At 39.1% G+C, this 13,633-nt stretch overlaps 1 pseudogene; it reads right to left on the bottom strand.

Moving 5' to 3' along the window:
• Window positions 1-8,777: 8,777 nt before the first annotated feature.
• Window positions 8,778-9,707, bottom strand: LOC103541506 (olfactory receptor 7E178-like; annotated as a pseudogene).
• Window positions 9,708-13,633: the final 3,926 nt, after the last annotated feature.

Raw genomic sequence — 13,633 nt, 5'->3', positions numbered from 1 at the left:
CCAGGGAACCCTGGGCCAACAAGAAGCAGAACATGCAAACTTAACCACTGCACCACCAGGCCAGCCCTATAGGTGCTTATGATTAGACAATTGGCTCTAGAAATTTGAGAAGGAGAAACTGCAGGAGGATGACAGAAGCCAAATAAATCACAATTCTTAAATCATATTTTATTTTCACCCTAGGATTTAATATTTTTAAATAAACTTTTTTGAACTATATTGCACATGCAGATATGTATGTTACCTAATTATTTTGAACTCTGCACTCCCTTTCTATGAAACATCTCTGAGTTTGGATTATCAGATTCATTAAGATTTTCTATGGGGATCTGTCTGATGTCCCCAAATTTATATTCTTCATCTCCTCTCTTTAAATTTTTCCATCATGGAGCCCAACATTTAGTTTGTAATTCACAGAAAATTGCTGATTATTTAAAGAACTACCTTGAATTGTCTTTAAAAACTTCTCTAGTCCCTTAGGAAGTAGAGTCTGAGACAGTGATTAGTGTGCAGGAGGTTTACCAGAAAATGCACCTGGAATCAACACGTGTGAAAAGGTAGATACATAGTAAAGAATTCAGCCTGGCCTAAAGAGAGATGTTGCCTTTGTCCTGGGAGGTAATATTCAAACTTCTGAAATTTCCCTAGTGATAAGAGTGGTTGGTTATTTAGGGTGGGCTCCCCCTCCCAGGGACTATATCTGATACTTTATGCTAATGAAATGACTCAGTATAGGGGCTGGCCATGCCAAAAGACCAATCATGTGATTAAATGTGGTTGCTGCTTTGGGGAAAGCAATATGAGCCAAACCTTCTGGCAGGGAGCCTGGAAATTGGGTTCAACCATATGGGCAATAATTCAACTAATCATGTGTGTGTAATGAAGCCTTAATAAAAATTCTGGACATTGAAGCTCAGGTGAGCTACCCAGTTGGAAATACTCTTTGAGTATTGTCACACACTGTAGCCAGGATGATGTCATGGGTCTGAGATCTGGACTCCATGAGGAGAAGACAAGAAGCTTTACATATGGAACCCATCCATACAAATAGCTCTATGAGCATCGTCCTTTGGCTGGTTCTAATTTGTATCCTTTTGCTATAATAAAACTATTATCAGAAGTACAAAGCTTTCCTGAGTTCTATGAGCCATTCTAGTGCATCATTGAACCTGAGGGAGTCCCCTCAGTTTGAATCATTCTAGTGAATTATTTAATGTGAAAGAGTCCCCAAATTTGTAGCCAACTGGTCTGAAGCAAGGATGGCCCTGGGGACCCCTGAGCTAGTGGCTAGTGTCTGAAGTGAGGGCACTCTTGCAGGAACTATTCCCACAGACTTTGCAGTTTGCAAAACCCTTTGTAGCAAGGAAGGGCATGCAAAAAGTCAAGCCAAGTTGATCCCATTAAAGGCCTCTGTAAACCACCAGGGAGCTGTGGAGTTGGGATAATCCCTTGGAGTTGGTTGGAATTAGGGCAAATGGATGATGTTTACACCACCACGTCAAACAGTCATCAGATGTGGGCTGCCCCAGCAAGAAGGCATGGCCTTGGTTAAGGTGGCTCTCTGTAGCTGAGACAGATCTATATATGGGTGGATTGCTGAGGGCTGAGTAACACAGTCAGCATCTGGAGCAATACGTCCCTCATTCTTGACAGGAGATCACTTTTTTATTGTGCTAAAATATCATAAAATTTACCATATTAACCATTTCTAAGTGTACAGTTCTGTGGCATTAAGTGCATTCACACTGTTGTGCAAATATCACCACCTTCATCTTCAGAACTCCTTGCATCCTGCAAAGGTGAAACTGTCCTCGTTAAACACTAACTCCCCATCCTCCTCCCCCAGCCCTAGGCACTCACCATTCTACTCTCCGTCTCTATGAATGTGACTTCTCTGGGGACCTCATATGAGTGGAATCATACAGTATTTGTCATTTTGTGTCTGGTTATGTAATATGCCTAGGGAGATGTTCAATGAAATGGGAAGGAGAATTATCCAAAAAATTGGGAAATGCCTCTGGTCTGGTTGTCCTCTCCCATTTTTTCCTTGGGAATCATTCATCCCAGTTTTCCTAGGCAAATCCTAGTTAATAACTATTTATTTATACTCAGTATTAATAGTGTCCCATTTCAATTTCAAAATAGTACCCTGATTTAGACAGGAAACTAAACAGTCACCCTACTTGCTCAAGGATCTGACTGAGATCATTAAGGAGAAAAAATATTGTAGATGTCTTGGTCCTTAAGGTAGGGTTTAGATCCTCCTGACACATAGAAAAAAATCATGGGACAAGTATAGAAACAATAAATAATAAAAAAGACATCACTATGGTTATTTTGCAATGATAGAAACAAGACTGCTGGTGACCAAGAGTCCTGGGTAATGCTTAAGGAAAGTGACAAGAGTATACTGAGGTACCATGCATAAGCCTGGAGGGGCTATGACTTAAGTGGGGAGTCCAAAATAATCTCCCAACTCTTTTAAAGCTACACAAAGAGAGAAAATGTTGTAAAAAGAAAGCAGAGGAGCCATATGGATACATATATACTATTTGACTAGAGATTCAGAATTTCTTGTGCATGTTTGATTTTGCTGCCTTTTCCAGTCCTGTGAACCAAAAGTATAGCACAAGCATTGAGATTAGGCTATTCTGTTGACAATCCTCCACAAGGCACTCTTGATGTCTCTGTTTCTCAGACTGTAGATGAAGGGGTTCATTATAAGGATGACAACAGTATACATCACAGAGACCACTTCACTCTTACTTGAGGAAGATGAGACGGTAGAGTTGAGGTACACTCCAAGGCCTGTTCCCTAAAATAAGCAAACAACTGACAGGTGAGAGCCACAAGTGCAGTAGTGCAGCTGAGGAAAAATGACACCAGGACCAACAACCCACAAAGGTGGAGGTTCATGATGACTGCGTAGTGCAGGGGGTGACAAGTGAATTCAAGCAATTCACAGTTTGCTCATCTGTAAAATGGGTGTAATAATTGATCCTACCTTGCTATAAAAATCAAATTAAATAATAGTGATAAAATGCTTTGATAGTTGTTCTCAGTGCTAGTTAGGCATAACAACCTGTTGATCTTTAAAAATTTACTGGTGTGCTACTCACAAACTAGAACCAATTAAATCAGAATCTCTACATGTAAATCCTTCGATCATACTAACACATAACCAGGGTGGAGAACCGTTGCCAGGCACTTAGTAAACGTTCCAGTAGTGATACCTAGTATTATTATTATTACCAGTATTACCTACCACTCATATTAAACATAGAATTATTTAACATACTTGCTTCAGAATTCATAACGAATAAAAGTTGACAGTTTTTTGCTATCCTTGAATGATCTCATTCTCTTGCACTACAGTTGCCCAAAGGCAAACACTGTCATGAATTTGGCGGGTGTGTTTTTCTTTCAATGTTTCATGACATCAGTATTGATTTATGTATTTGTAAATAGTTTTCTTGAAAACTTACCTAAATACTTTCATAATACACATATTATTTCCTGAGAAGGTCTTGGGTACCAAAATATTTGTATTTTAAGTCTCTGTGATGTACATACATCTATTTCAAACAATTTAAATGATGCATAGTATTACCTGAGAGATGAACTTCATTCTGTCTTTCAATTTTTTATTGTGCTAGTCCTAATAAAATTCTTGTGCTCATCTCCATAGCACAGAAGTGAAAATTTCCATAAGGTATATGCATGAAAGATAATTGCTTGAGTTGTTAAATTTAATACATTTGCAATTTTACTATTAATTATCTACATTTATTTTCCAAGTAGAAAATTTAGACAAAATCAACTACGTGCTCTTATTGTCAAGGTATAGAATCAGAAAGATCCTCCAAGTTTGTCCTGCAAGGGTCTTTCCATGATAGGTCCACGTGAAAATTCCCATCTTATATAGGAGATAATATTCCCATATCTCAGATTTCCAAAATGGGCTGCAAAATTCATTGCTATTCATAGAGAACCATGTGATCTACAACATTCATTCCCTAAAGTTCCCTGTAAACCACTTGGCTCATTTCCCTAAGTCACAGATGAATTCACCAAATTCCAGGAGAAAGAATCTATGGTTTTTCTACTGTTTGCACATCTGGGTATAAAGCAGGTTTCAAAAGAAAACAATCATTCTGTTAAGTTAAAGTAGACAGAGACCTGGGACAGAAATTAGGAGACCTTTGTCTGAGTCCCACATCTTTCACCCAATAAATGTTGAATGTGTATGAATCTCTCAACCTCTCTGTGCTTGCATCCCCTACCTAGAAATGGGGAGAATAGTATCTATTTCTAGGACATGTGTGGCACCTAACAAAGATTTGTTGTTCACAAATATCCACTCAAGGTTTTAAATCAGAATTAGAATCATTATTGGAATAGTAGGTTTATTAGTGAAACACAATCCCAAGGAAGTTTTAACGACCTTTTATTCAATTATTTGGTAGAGAGATAGAAGCCTATCATGTCCCAGGGAATTGATTCATGCAATGAATGGAAATCCTAACATGCGTCTCAGTCCACACAATAATATTCACCTTGCTTTCTCTTTGTCTCTCTCTTTTTTTTATTTTTATGAAAATCTCCACAATTTTTTTAATAATTGAGTGTTGTAGTTCTATTAAATGGAAAACGATGGATCCCTTAGTAAATTTGTGACATGGATACAAGCAGTGTTTTATCTTTTGTCTAGTCCTACATGACATCGCTGGAAGTAAAAACAGGCAGGAAAGTTCCAAGTGTGGGGGAACCATATTGACAATGGTCTGTTCGCGAGAACCAAGGACGTGTCTATTCAATATATAACAGATATCACTGCTGTTCTTTTAGGCTACTCTATCAGGCAATGATATTCTCTAAGGAATCAGAAATGAATGAGACTAAATTATTTCTCTTTAGGCTTTCAAATCTACTTGTATAAGGACAAAAATAAAATGTACTCTCAGGATCCAGAGAAAACCAAACCTGCAGATCACAGGACAAGTTAATTGGATAGATGGTGCTTAGCCTTGATAATAATAATAATAATAACAAGGCCTAAAATTTACTTTGTCCTTACGTTATGCATCCATCACATATTCAGTCACATGTTCAGTACTCATTTGGTTTAATTCTTACTTGACGTGCTTGTATCAAATGGAGATCAATTCAGATGACAACATAGAGGCTCAGAGTTATTATGAACTTAACCAAAATCACACAGAATATAAGTAGAACAGATGGATTTAAAATTAAGTGGTAGGTTTCCAAGGCCCATGCTCTGAATTCCATTTCTCTACACTTCAGAGTTTAAGCAAAGATTCAGAGGTCTCGTCTAAATGTCTCGAGGTATATCTTTTAACAGTGTCTTGTTTCCTGACTAAGAATGGACCCCTTCATGTCTCCTTAGAGATCAAGAGGGGTTAAATTATAATAATGGAGGAGGAAGCGAACAGTGAGGCAAAATCCAAGAGCAGGGACAAGGGAGAGATCTGCCTTGAATTGCCAGGAGCTGACTCTTTCACTGGTTACCATCTTGAGCTCAGCCATGCTTCCTGTAGTTGATGTAGCAAGTCCAACCCCCTTCCCCCTCCTATGGTCACCAGAAAATCCAAATGGAAGAGCACAGTGAGCTGGGGTTTCTGCCTGGAGTAACAGGGAAGAGATACACAGGTTGGGTTGGCTGGAATACTGTCTAGATGCCCTGTCAATGGAGTCCACTGTCTGGATTCAAACATGATTTTGCCCCTTTCAATCCCAAGGCCTGGTAAAAATTATATGAAAATGTAGTGCTCCTATCCTCAACTCTAAAAAGATGATCATGTATGTTACTCTCTTTTGGGGTGGTAATGCAAATCAAAGGTAAATAAAAAACATAGCTCAGCACCTGGCACGTGGAATCCCTAGTTAAAGGTTTGTGATACAGTTATCACTGCATCATTTTCGCCATTATTATCATCACCTTCATGATCTTTTTGAGTGCCTAGGGGACTGTTTACAGGGACCTATTTCCTGCTCTTGTGGGGAAGATGTCTATGAGAGATGGAACCAGTGTGGGAGGAAAATACAGATGTAAATCAGTTCCAAGATCCCCATCAGAACTTACTTTGTAGGGCTCTGAGCTGAGTCTTTGAATTTTGGTGTGCTCCCCTCTGGTGGTACAACCTGTCCTGCTGGTCTTTTTTTTTTTTTTTTTAAAGATTGGCACCTGAGCCAACAACTGTTGCTAATCTTTTTTTTCCTACTTTTTCTCCCCAAATCCCCCCAGTACATAGTTGTATATTATAGTTGTGGGTCCTTCTAGTTGTGGCATGTGGGACACCACTTCAGCGTGGCCTGATGAGCAGTGCCATGTCCGTGCCCAGGATCCGAACCAGCGAAACCCTGGGCCACCAAAGCGGAGCGTGCAAACTTAACCACTTGGCCACGGGGTCGGCCCCCATGCTGGTCTTGACTATGAGGAAACCATGCTCTCCCAGTCCTTCCTGCATTCAGTGTGTACCATTGAACATGGCACTCAATGGGCTGCAGTGAGTCTCTGCGAGGGCAGGACAGAGGAATGCTAATTGCCTGCCCCTCTCCTGCTTTGTGTTGGATGAGAGCTGAGGCTCTGTCCTCGGGACTGGCAGGAAGGTAGACTCAGAAATGGGCCTCATGGTACAGACAACTACTCTGAGAAGAGTAGGCACACATGTAGAACCCACTGGACTAGAGGTGGCTAACTGATGGGGTGGAAAGCACAGGCTGATTATTTATAGTAGGATGGCCTTGAGAGCTCAATACACACAGCACATAATAAGCCAAATTGGTCCATGTTATCTCAATCTCTGAGGACTTACTAATTCAACGGAAGAAGAAAAGGAGGAAAGTGAACATACCTGGAAGGATCTAGGCCCTTTGTCTTCTCAAGAGGGGACTGACCTCTACTCCTCACTTCTTAATTCTATGTTGCTTATCTTATAAAATTCAAAGCAAATCCACTGAATTAATCATGTAATTTAGAGAGAATTAGGTCTTCTATACCAAGAATCTGGTAGCATTTCTATGTTCGCAGTTAAGATTTCTGTCTCTAAGGAGAACTTCCTATTTTTCTTTCTATTGTGCTGGCTTGTGGTTTTGGGTTTTATGTGATGGAGATTTATGTTTTTTATTATTTTGAATGACAATTCAGGTTCTAATTTTTCTTTCAAGTAGATGTATTGTTACATTAAACAACTGTTTATTTTGACATATTTATCTGGTAACTTGATAGTTTGCTTAAATAGTAATAAAATTAGAAAAAGTTAAATTTATTCATAATGTCTTGGCTGACAATGATCTACAGGCACAAAGAGAACCACAGAGAGACTGGAAATATCATATCGCTATTTAAAATCTCAATTGTATACCCTTGACCAGGACATATCACTACAATCACCTTTTTTTTTTTCCTGAGCTCATTATATAATACTCCAATTTCGAAATCTCACAGCATACCTTTTTCCTCATCCACAATTTATCCATCAGTGTTCAATCAGGAAAATAGAAACCACACTAGTTATTTTAATGAAGATAATTTAATAAAAGTAATTGATTAAATAGTTATCGAAAGATGCAAGGTGTAAAAGAAAAAGGTAGTAACATAAAAATGTAACTCCAGGAAATGACCATGCCAGGCTGAGGGATACGGGAAAAGGTTAGGCTTATAAGGGTATGTTGTCCTTTACTGATTACTACTGGAAGAACCTAGAAAAAAAGACCAGATGGAAAATCAGAGCAGTATTTTAAAGATTCTCCTACTACTCCAGTATCACCAACTAAATTATAGAAGGGGAACTTTGGAGTAGAAAAACAATGGCTTAATAAAGAGCATATATGAAGAATGTGGAGGGAGGAGACATGTGAAAAAATATTACCAGGAATTTGAGAAAATTCACATTGCCTGTTGCTATGGCAAGTTTTCTTGTATCTTCTTTACAAGCAGTGATCACTTTAAGATTTTCAGGACATGATCATGTACAGTAAAGGACTCAAGACAGACATGTCATCTTTGAATGAAAGATCTGACAAAATTCAATAGTTCTCCACCTTAGCTGCACATTAGAGTCACCTGGGGAGTTGTTAAAACTGTTCATTCTCTTTTCACTCTCCAATCCAATTAAAGCTTAATCTATGGTGCTGGGTTTTAGGCATGAGAATTTTTCAAGCTCATCAGATCCTTCAACTATAAAGCCAAAATTGAGGACCAGTGACATACATTCTCTCACACAACCTTCACCAATAGATTTGATCAAATCCAAAGTTCTATGGAAAATACACATGGAAAGTGAAATGGTTGATTAATTGAATATATGTATTAAAGAATAGAGTTCTGAATTTCTACAGGATGTCGGTCACAGGTGACAAATGTGGAAAGTTCCATAGATGTAATAGGATTCAATTATGCAGTGATTTTGACATACACAGGATCTCAAAATATTGCCTCAATCTGATCATGTATGTGCCAAAATAAGCAATTTTCAGATATGATAAATCAAGAGGAATGAAAATCATGAGCTACAAAAATTATGTGACCAAAGAGGCATTTGCCAATTCCTGTAGTTTGGTTTTGCAATCATTCTAATACACAGAACAATTTAAAAAATGGCCCAAGGATGGATACTAGGCTGCTTTGTTGAAGAGCCTCTGCAAGGCTCTCTTGATGTCCCTGTTCCTCAGGTTGAAGATTAAGGGGTTTGGCATAATGGTGACTATTTTGTACATCACTGAGGCCACTATATCCTTGGGAGAATGTGAGAAGTCTAACTGAGGTACAACCCAAGGCCTGTCCCATAAAATAAGCAAACAACTGACAGGTGAGATCCGCAGGTGGGGAAGGCTTTGTACCTCCCACTTGTTGATGGAACTCTCAAAATCGAAGAAACAATTCATGTGAAAGAGAAAAGAATCCCTGAGGCTGAAACACCACCAAAGATGGCACCAACAAAATACATTAGTATTTTAGATATCATTACAGGCAAGCTTGAGGAGTTGAGGGTCACAGAAGAAATGAGTGATTTCCACCTTTGTTCAAAAGGTAAGTTGTGACATCATTAAGCAGTGCAGCTGGGAGTCTAAAAGGCTGATCAAAAGAGGCACCAGAGGGCTGACCCAGTGGCACAGCAGTTAAGTTTGCACGTTGGGCTTCAGTGGCCCAGGATTCACTGATTCGGATGCCAGGTGCAGACCTACAGACCACTTGTCAAGCCATGCTGTGGTAGGCATACTGCATATAAAGTAGAGGAAGATGGGGATGGATTTTAGCTCAGGGCCAATCTTCCTCAGCAAAAAAAAGAGAGAGAGAGAGAGGAGGATTGTCAGCAGATGTTAGCTCAGGGCTAATCTTCCTCAACAAAAAAAAAAGATGCCAGAACCAGCAAACTACAGAGGTGCGTGTTCATGATGACCAGGTAGGGCAGGGGATAACAAATAGCTACAAACTGATGATAGGCCATCACAATTAGGAGTATACTGTCCAAACATCTGAAAAGATTTTTAAAAGACAACTGAATCAGGCAGCCCACATAGGAGATGACTCTGCTATGAGTTAGAATGTCCAAAATCATCTTTGGGGCTGTGGTAGAAGTAAAACTGATGTCAGCCATGGATAGGATGGAGAGGAAGAAGTACATGGGGGTGTGGAGGTTGGAGTCAGAGCTGACAGCCAGGATGACCAACAGATTCCCCAGCATGGTGACTAGATACATAGACAGGAACAAGCCAAAGATTAGAGGGTGCAGTTCTGGATCATCTTAGAGTCCAAAGAGGAGGAATTCAAAGACACCTGTTAGACTCTGGGGTTCACAGAGCAGAGACGCTTTTTGGAAAACAAATGAGAGATGTAAAGTAAACCAGTATACAGGTACCCATTAGTGTGTCTATATTTTGGATTCAAGTAGTTCATAAATAAAGTACTCATGCTTGAGGATCATATCCCTTCAGCAATATTTCTCAGTTGTTGCAAACACATTCTTCTCAGAACTCTTTTCTCTTTGGCTTTTGCTCCATTCACCTGTTTCTATATTCATCCATTTTGGAATGGTCGTACCAAACAAATTAGCAAGGATATTTAGAGTTTTAAAAATTCCATAAACACACTAACATATCAGTTCCCTCCTTTGAAGGAAGCAAAAGGAATAGGAAATATACTCTCTGTTAAAGAAAAAAAAATGTTTTAATTAAAAGACACTAGTAAGCACTCAAATGTACTTCATTTTATCCAAATCCAGGACAATTAATTCCCTTGACTTGGACTATTTATGAATAATCTATAAGAACTATGTTATAAAGTGTCTGACTCCATTTTTTGTGTATGATGTTTGGCTGCTAAGATTTTTTAAACCAAAACTCTCTCCCTTCTTTCACCCGACATCTGGGCTAGCTGATAAAAAAAAAAAAAAAGCCTGGGTCCTCCAGTTATCAAATAAATGTCATGGGGATGTAACGTACAGCATAGTGATGATAGTTAATAATACTGTATTTCATATTCGAGAGTTGCTAAGGGGCTGGCCCCGTGGTCGATTGGTTAAGTTTGCATGCTTTGCTTTGGCAGCCCAGGGTTTCCCAGCTCAGATCCTGGGCACAGACCTACACACTGCTCATCAAGCCGAGCTGTGGTTGCATCTCACATAGAAGAACCAGAATGACTTACAACTAGGATGTACAACTATGTACTGGGGCTTTGGGGAGAAAAAAAAAGGAATACTGGTAACAGATGTTATCTCAGGGCCAATCTTCCTCACCAAAAAAAATAAAGTTGCTAAGAAAGTAGATCTTAAAAGTTATCACAGGAAAAAAACTGGAACTATATATGGCAACAGATGTTAACTAGACTTATTGTGGTGATCATTTCACAATACATAAAAATACTGAATCATTATGTTGTAAACCTGAAACTAATATAATATTATATGTCAATTATATCTCAGTAAAAAAAAAAAAGAAAGCTTAGGTCTTCCCTCCTTTGGCAACAGGAAGAGATTCAAACCTTGCAAGCCCATGCACATTTGAGGTAACACTCACTGTGAACCCACACCATAACCACAATAAAAACCGAAGCCAGCCACTTTTCTTGAACTCTTGAGTCATTTCATAATAGCTTAGAAGGCATACCATGCTCTCCTTAGATGGAGATCTTTATATGTGGAATAACACTTTGTATACCTTCTTGTTTGTATGGCATTATCAGCCTCAACATCCAACATAAATTTTGAGTGGGAATCCATCCTAGTTCTGCTGAGTGTCCACTACACTTGATGCAGTGAGTGTGGCACTGAGACAATGACCACTTCCCTCAGAGGTCTTTCTTCTCTTACTCTGGCTTGCTCCCTGGCTCTGTTGCCTGGTGGTAAGCATTCCCTTTGAGCTACTTCCTGCAAGAAGATTGTACTGTAGACCGTGCTGCATTGTGATGCATTTGTTGAGTCTTTCCAATCCTCTCTTATAGATCTAACTTACCTAATTTAGATATTGCAATAATTACTTGGCTATTGGAGACAACAGCATGGAATTCAGTCCTTTCTTAAGGTGGCCCTGGGTCTTGTGTGTCAGCCTGGGCCTATCTGTATGTCTTAGAATGAAGCCGTGGCTGACACTAGTGTCAGGGGAAAGACTCTTACCCTGATTGGTTGTGTTTCAACCAGGCATTGGTCCTTGAGGGAGCTCAGGGGAAAGAGTATACCCTGAGCAAGATATAGGTCCATGGGGTGGTTGCTCATGAAAAAGTGGTCATTAAGGGAGAGAGAAAGAGAGAGAGAGTGAGAGAGAGAAAGAGAAGAAGGAGGAGAAGAAGGAGGAGCAAGATAGGGGGAGAGGGGCAGTGGGAGGGAGAGGGAAAGGAATGGAGAAGAAGAAAAGGAGCTATTTTGTGTCATGCTGAGGTCTGCACTCTTAAAAACAGACCAGAACCTTTAAATACTCTGCTGCTGCTGTTGCCCCATGCTTTTGTCACAACAAAGATCCAGATCCTCAGGGTTATAGAGAGAAACTCTCATGGCATCTCTGTACCACAGTGAAGGGATTAATTCAAACCTCTTTTAAGCACAGTGTATATAAACCCTGTTAAACAACCATTATCATGGAGGAGGTCCCTATCCATGAAGATACTGATTTGAAGCTCTCTGGAAAAAAGAAATTTATAAATATGAGCAGGATAGAGAAGACCTCCCTTGAAGTATATCCAGTGACAAAAAATAAATAAATAAAAAGAGGAAAAGAAGGAAAGAACCTAGATATGAGGGAGGAAACAAAACATTGAAATACAGATACACAACTTGATCCAGTTGGAAGTCCAAAATTCACTAAAAGAATTGACAGAACAAAAAATGAAAGGATGCCAATTAGTTTTTGGATCTCTTCAACATAGGTTCTGAATTAACTTTAGTGTCTGCTGAAATGCATCAATTGGCAAATCTCATATCCTCAATCAATACTGGGGCTCAAATTATGGTAACAGCTGGAGATCCCACTAAATTTAAACAAGGTATCTTCTGTAACCTTAGGGAAGTTCTTGAACATAAAAAGAGAGGGCAAACAGTGTGCCTCACTTTCACCATTGGTACTACTGTCTTGCCTGAATTCCCTGTTGCAATAGCACCCATTGCCCTCAGAAATCTCATGGTGGTCATGGATACTCTAGCTAAATTGAAATTAAATTAAGTCTTTGGCACTGTATAGAAAAACCTACCCAGTTTTTCACCTCCTGTTGTGCCTCCTTTACTTATACCCAGAAGACTTCATTTCTGACATTTCTGGTCACCAACTGTTGGAATTTTCACTACACGTGGCAATTCTCCATGACACCAGATGAGTGTCCTAAAATTTAATTCAATTTACACTATTTGCCTGGAGTTTTGGATTCTACAAGACTGCTCCCACTCCATTTCAGATGCCAATCATAGGTAGTAGGTCCCCAGGTTACCACAACTATTGTTAGACTTGGCTACAAATTGGAGGGTCTCATGACCCCCTTCTCAGGTTTGATTAATTTGTCATTCTGAGTGTTTGGAGGGAAACAAACAATCTTATTCATTTCTTTAGTCATATAGGACAACCCTGGAAGGGATTTCCCAGAAAGAAAAGCCCCCAGCCCCCAGTGTGTGGAAGCCATATTGACTATGCTGTGTTCCTGTGAATTAACAAAAGGTAATCAATATTTAACAGAGATTTATATATATTTTATTTCAGTTTATTTTATATATTTTTATTTATATTTATATATATTTTATTTATTTTGTATATATTTTATTGTGGTTGGCACAGTGTAGGTGCTGGGGAATCAGAAATGAATGAGACTCAGTCATTTCCCAGTGAGCATTCTGCTTGAGGTGACCTGGAAAGATCAAGGAAAGGTTGAGTAGGTTGGTTGGGTCTTTTTAAAATTTTAACATTTTATTTAACCTACTATACCAAAAGTCTTATAATTTCACCAATATACGAAATTGAGATATTTTACATTCTTTCTTTGAACATCTTCAAAATCTGGTATTTTATACTGACAGCACATCTCAATTTGGACTAGCCACATTTCAAGGGCTCAGTAGACACACGGAACTAAATGGTGTGGAAAGACATTGCCCTGTGCCTGTGAATCGAGTCTCACTGCTCAGATCCAAACCTG

The sequence above is a fragment of the Equus przewalskii genome, chromosome 6 (genome assembly GCF_037783145.1).
Source record: "Equus przewalskii isolate Varuska chromosome 6, EquPr2, whole genome shotgun sequence".
Lineage (NCBI taxonomy): Eukaryota > Metazoa > Chordata > Mammalia > Perissodactyla > Equidae > Equus > Equus przewalskii.
The sequence above is the reverse complement of the archived record's forward strand: the minus strand, read 5'-3'. Positions and strand labels throughout refer to the sequence as shown.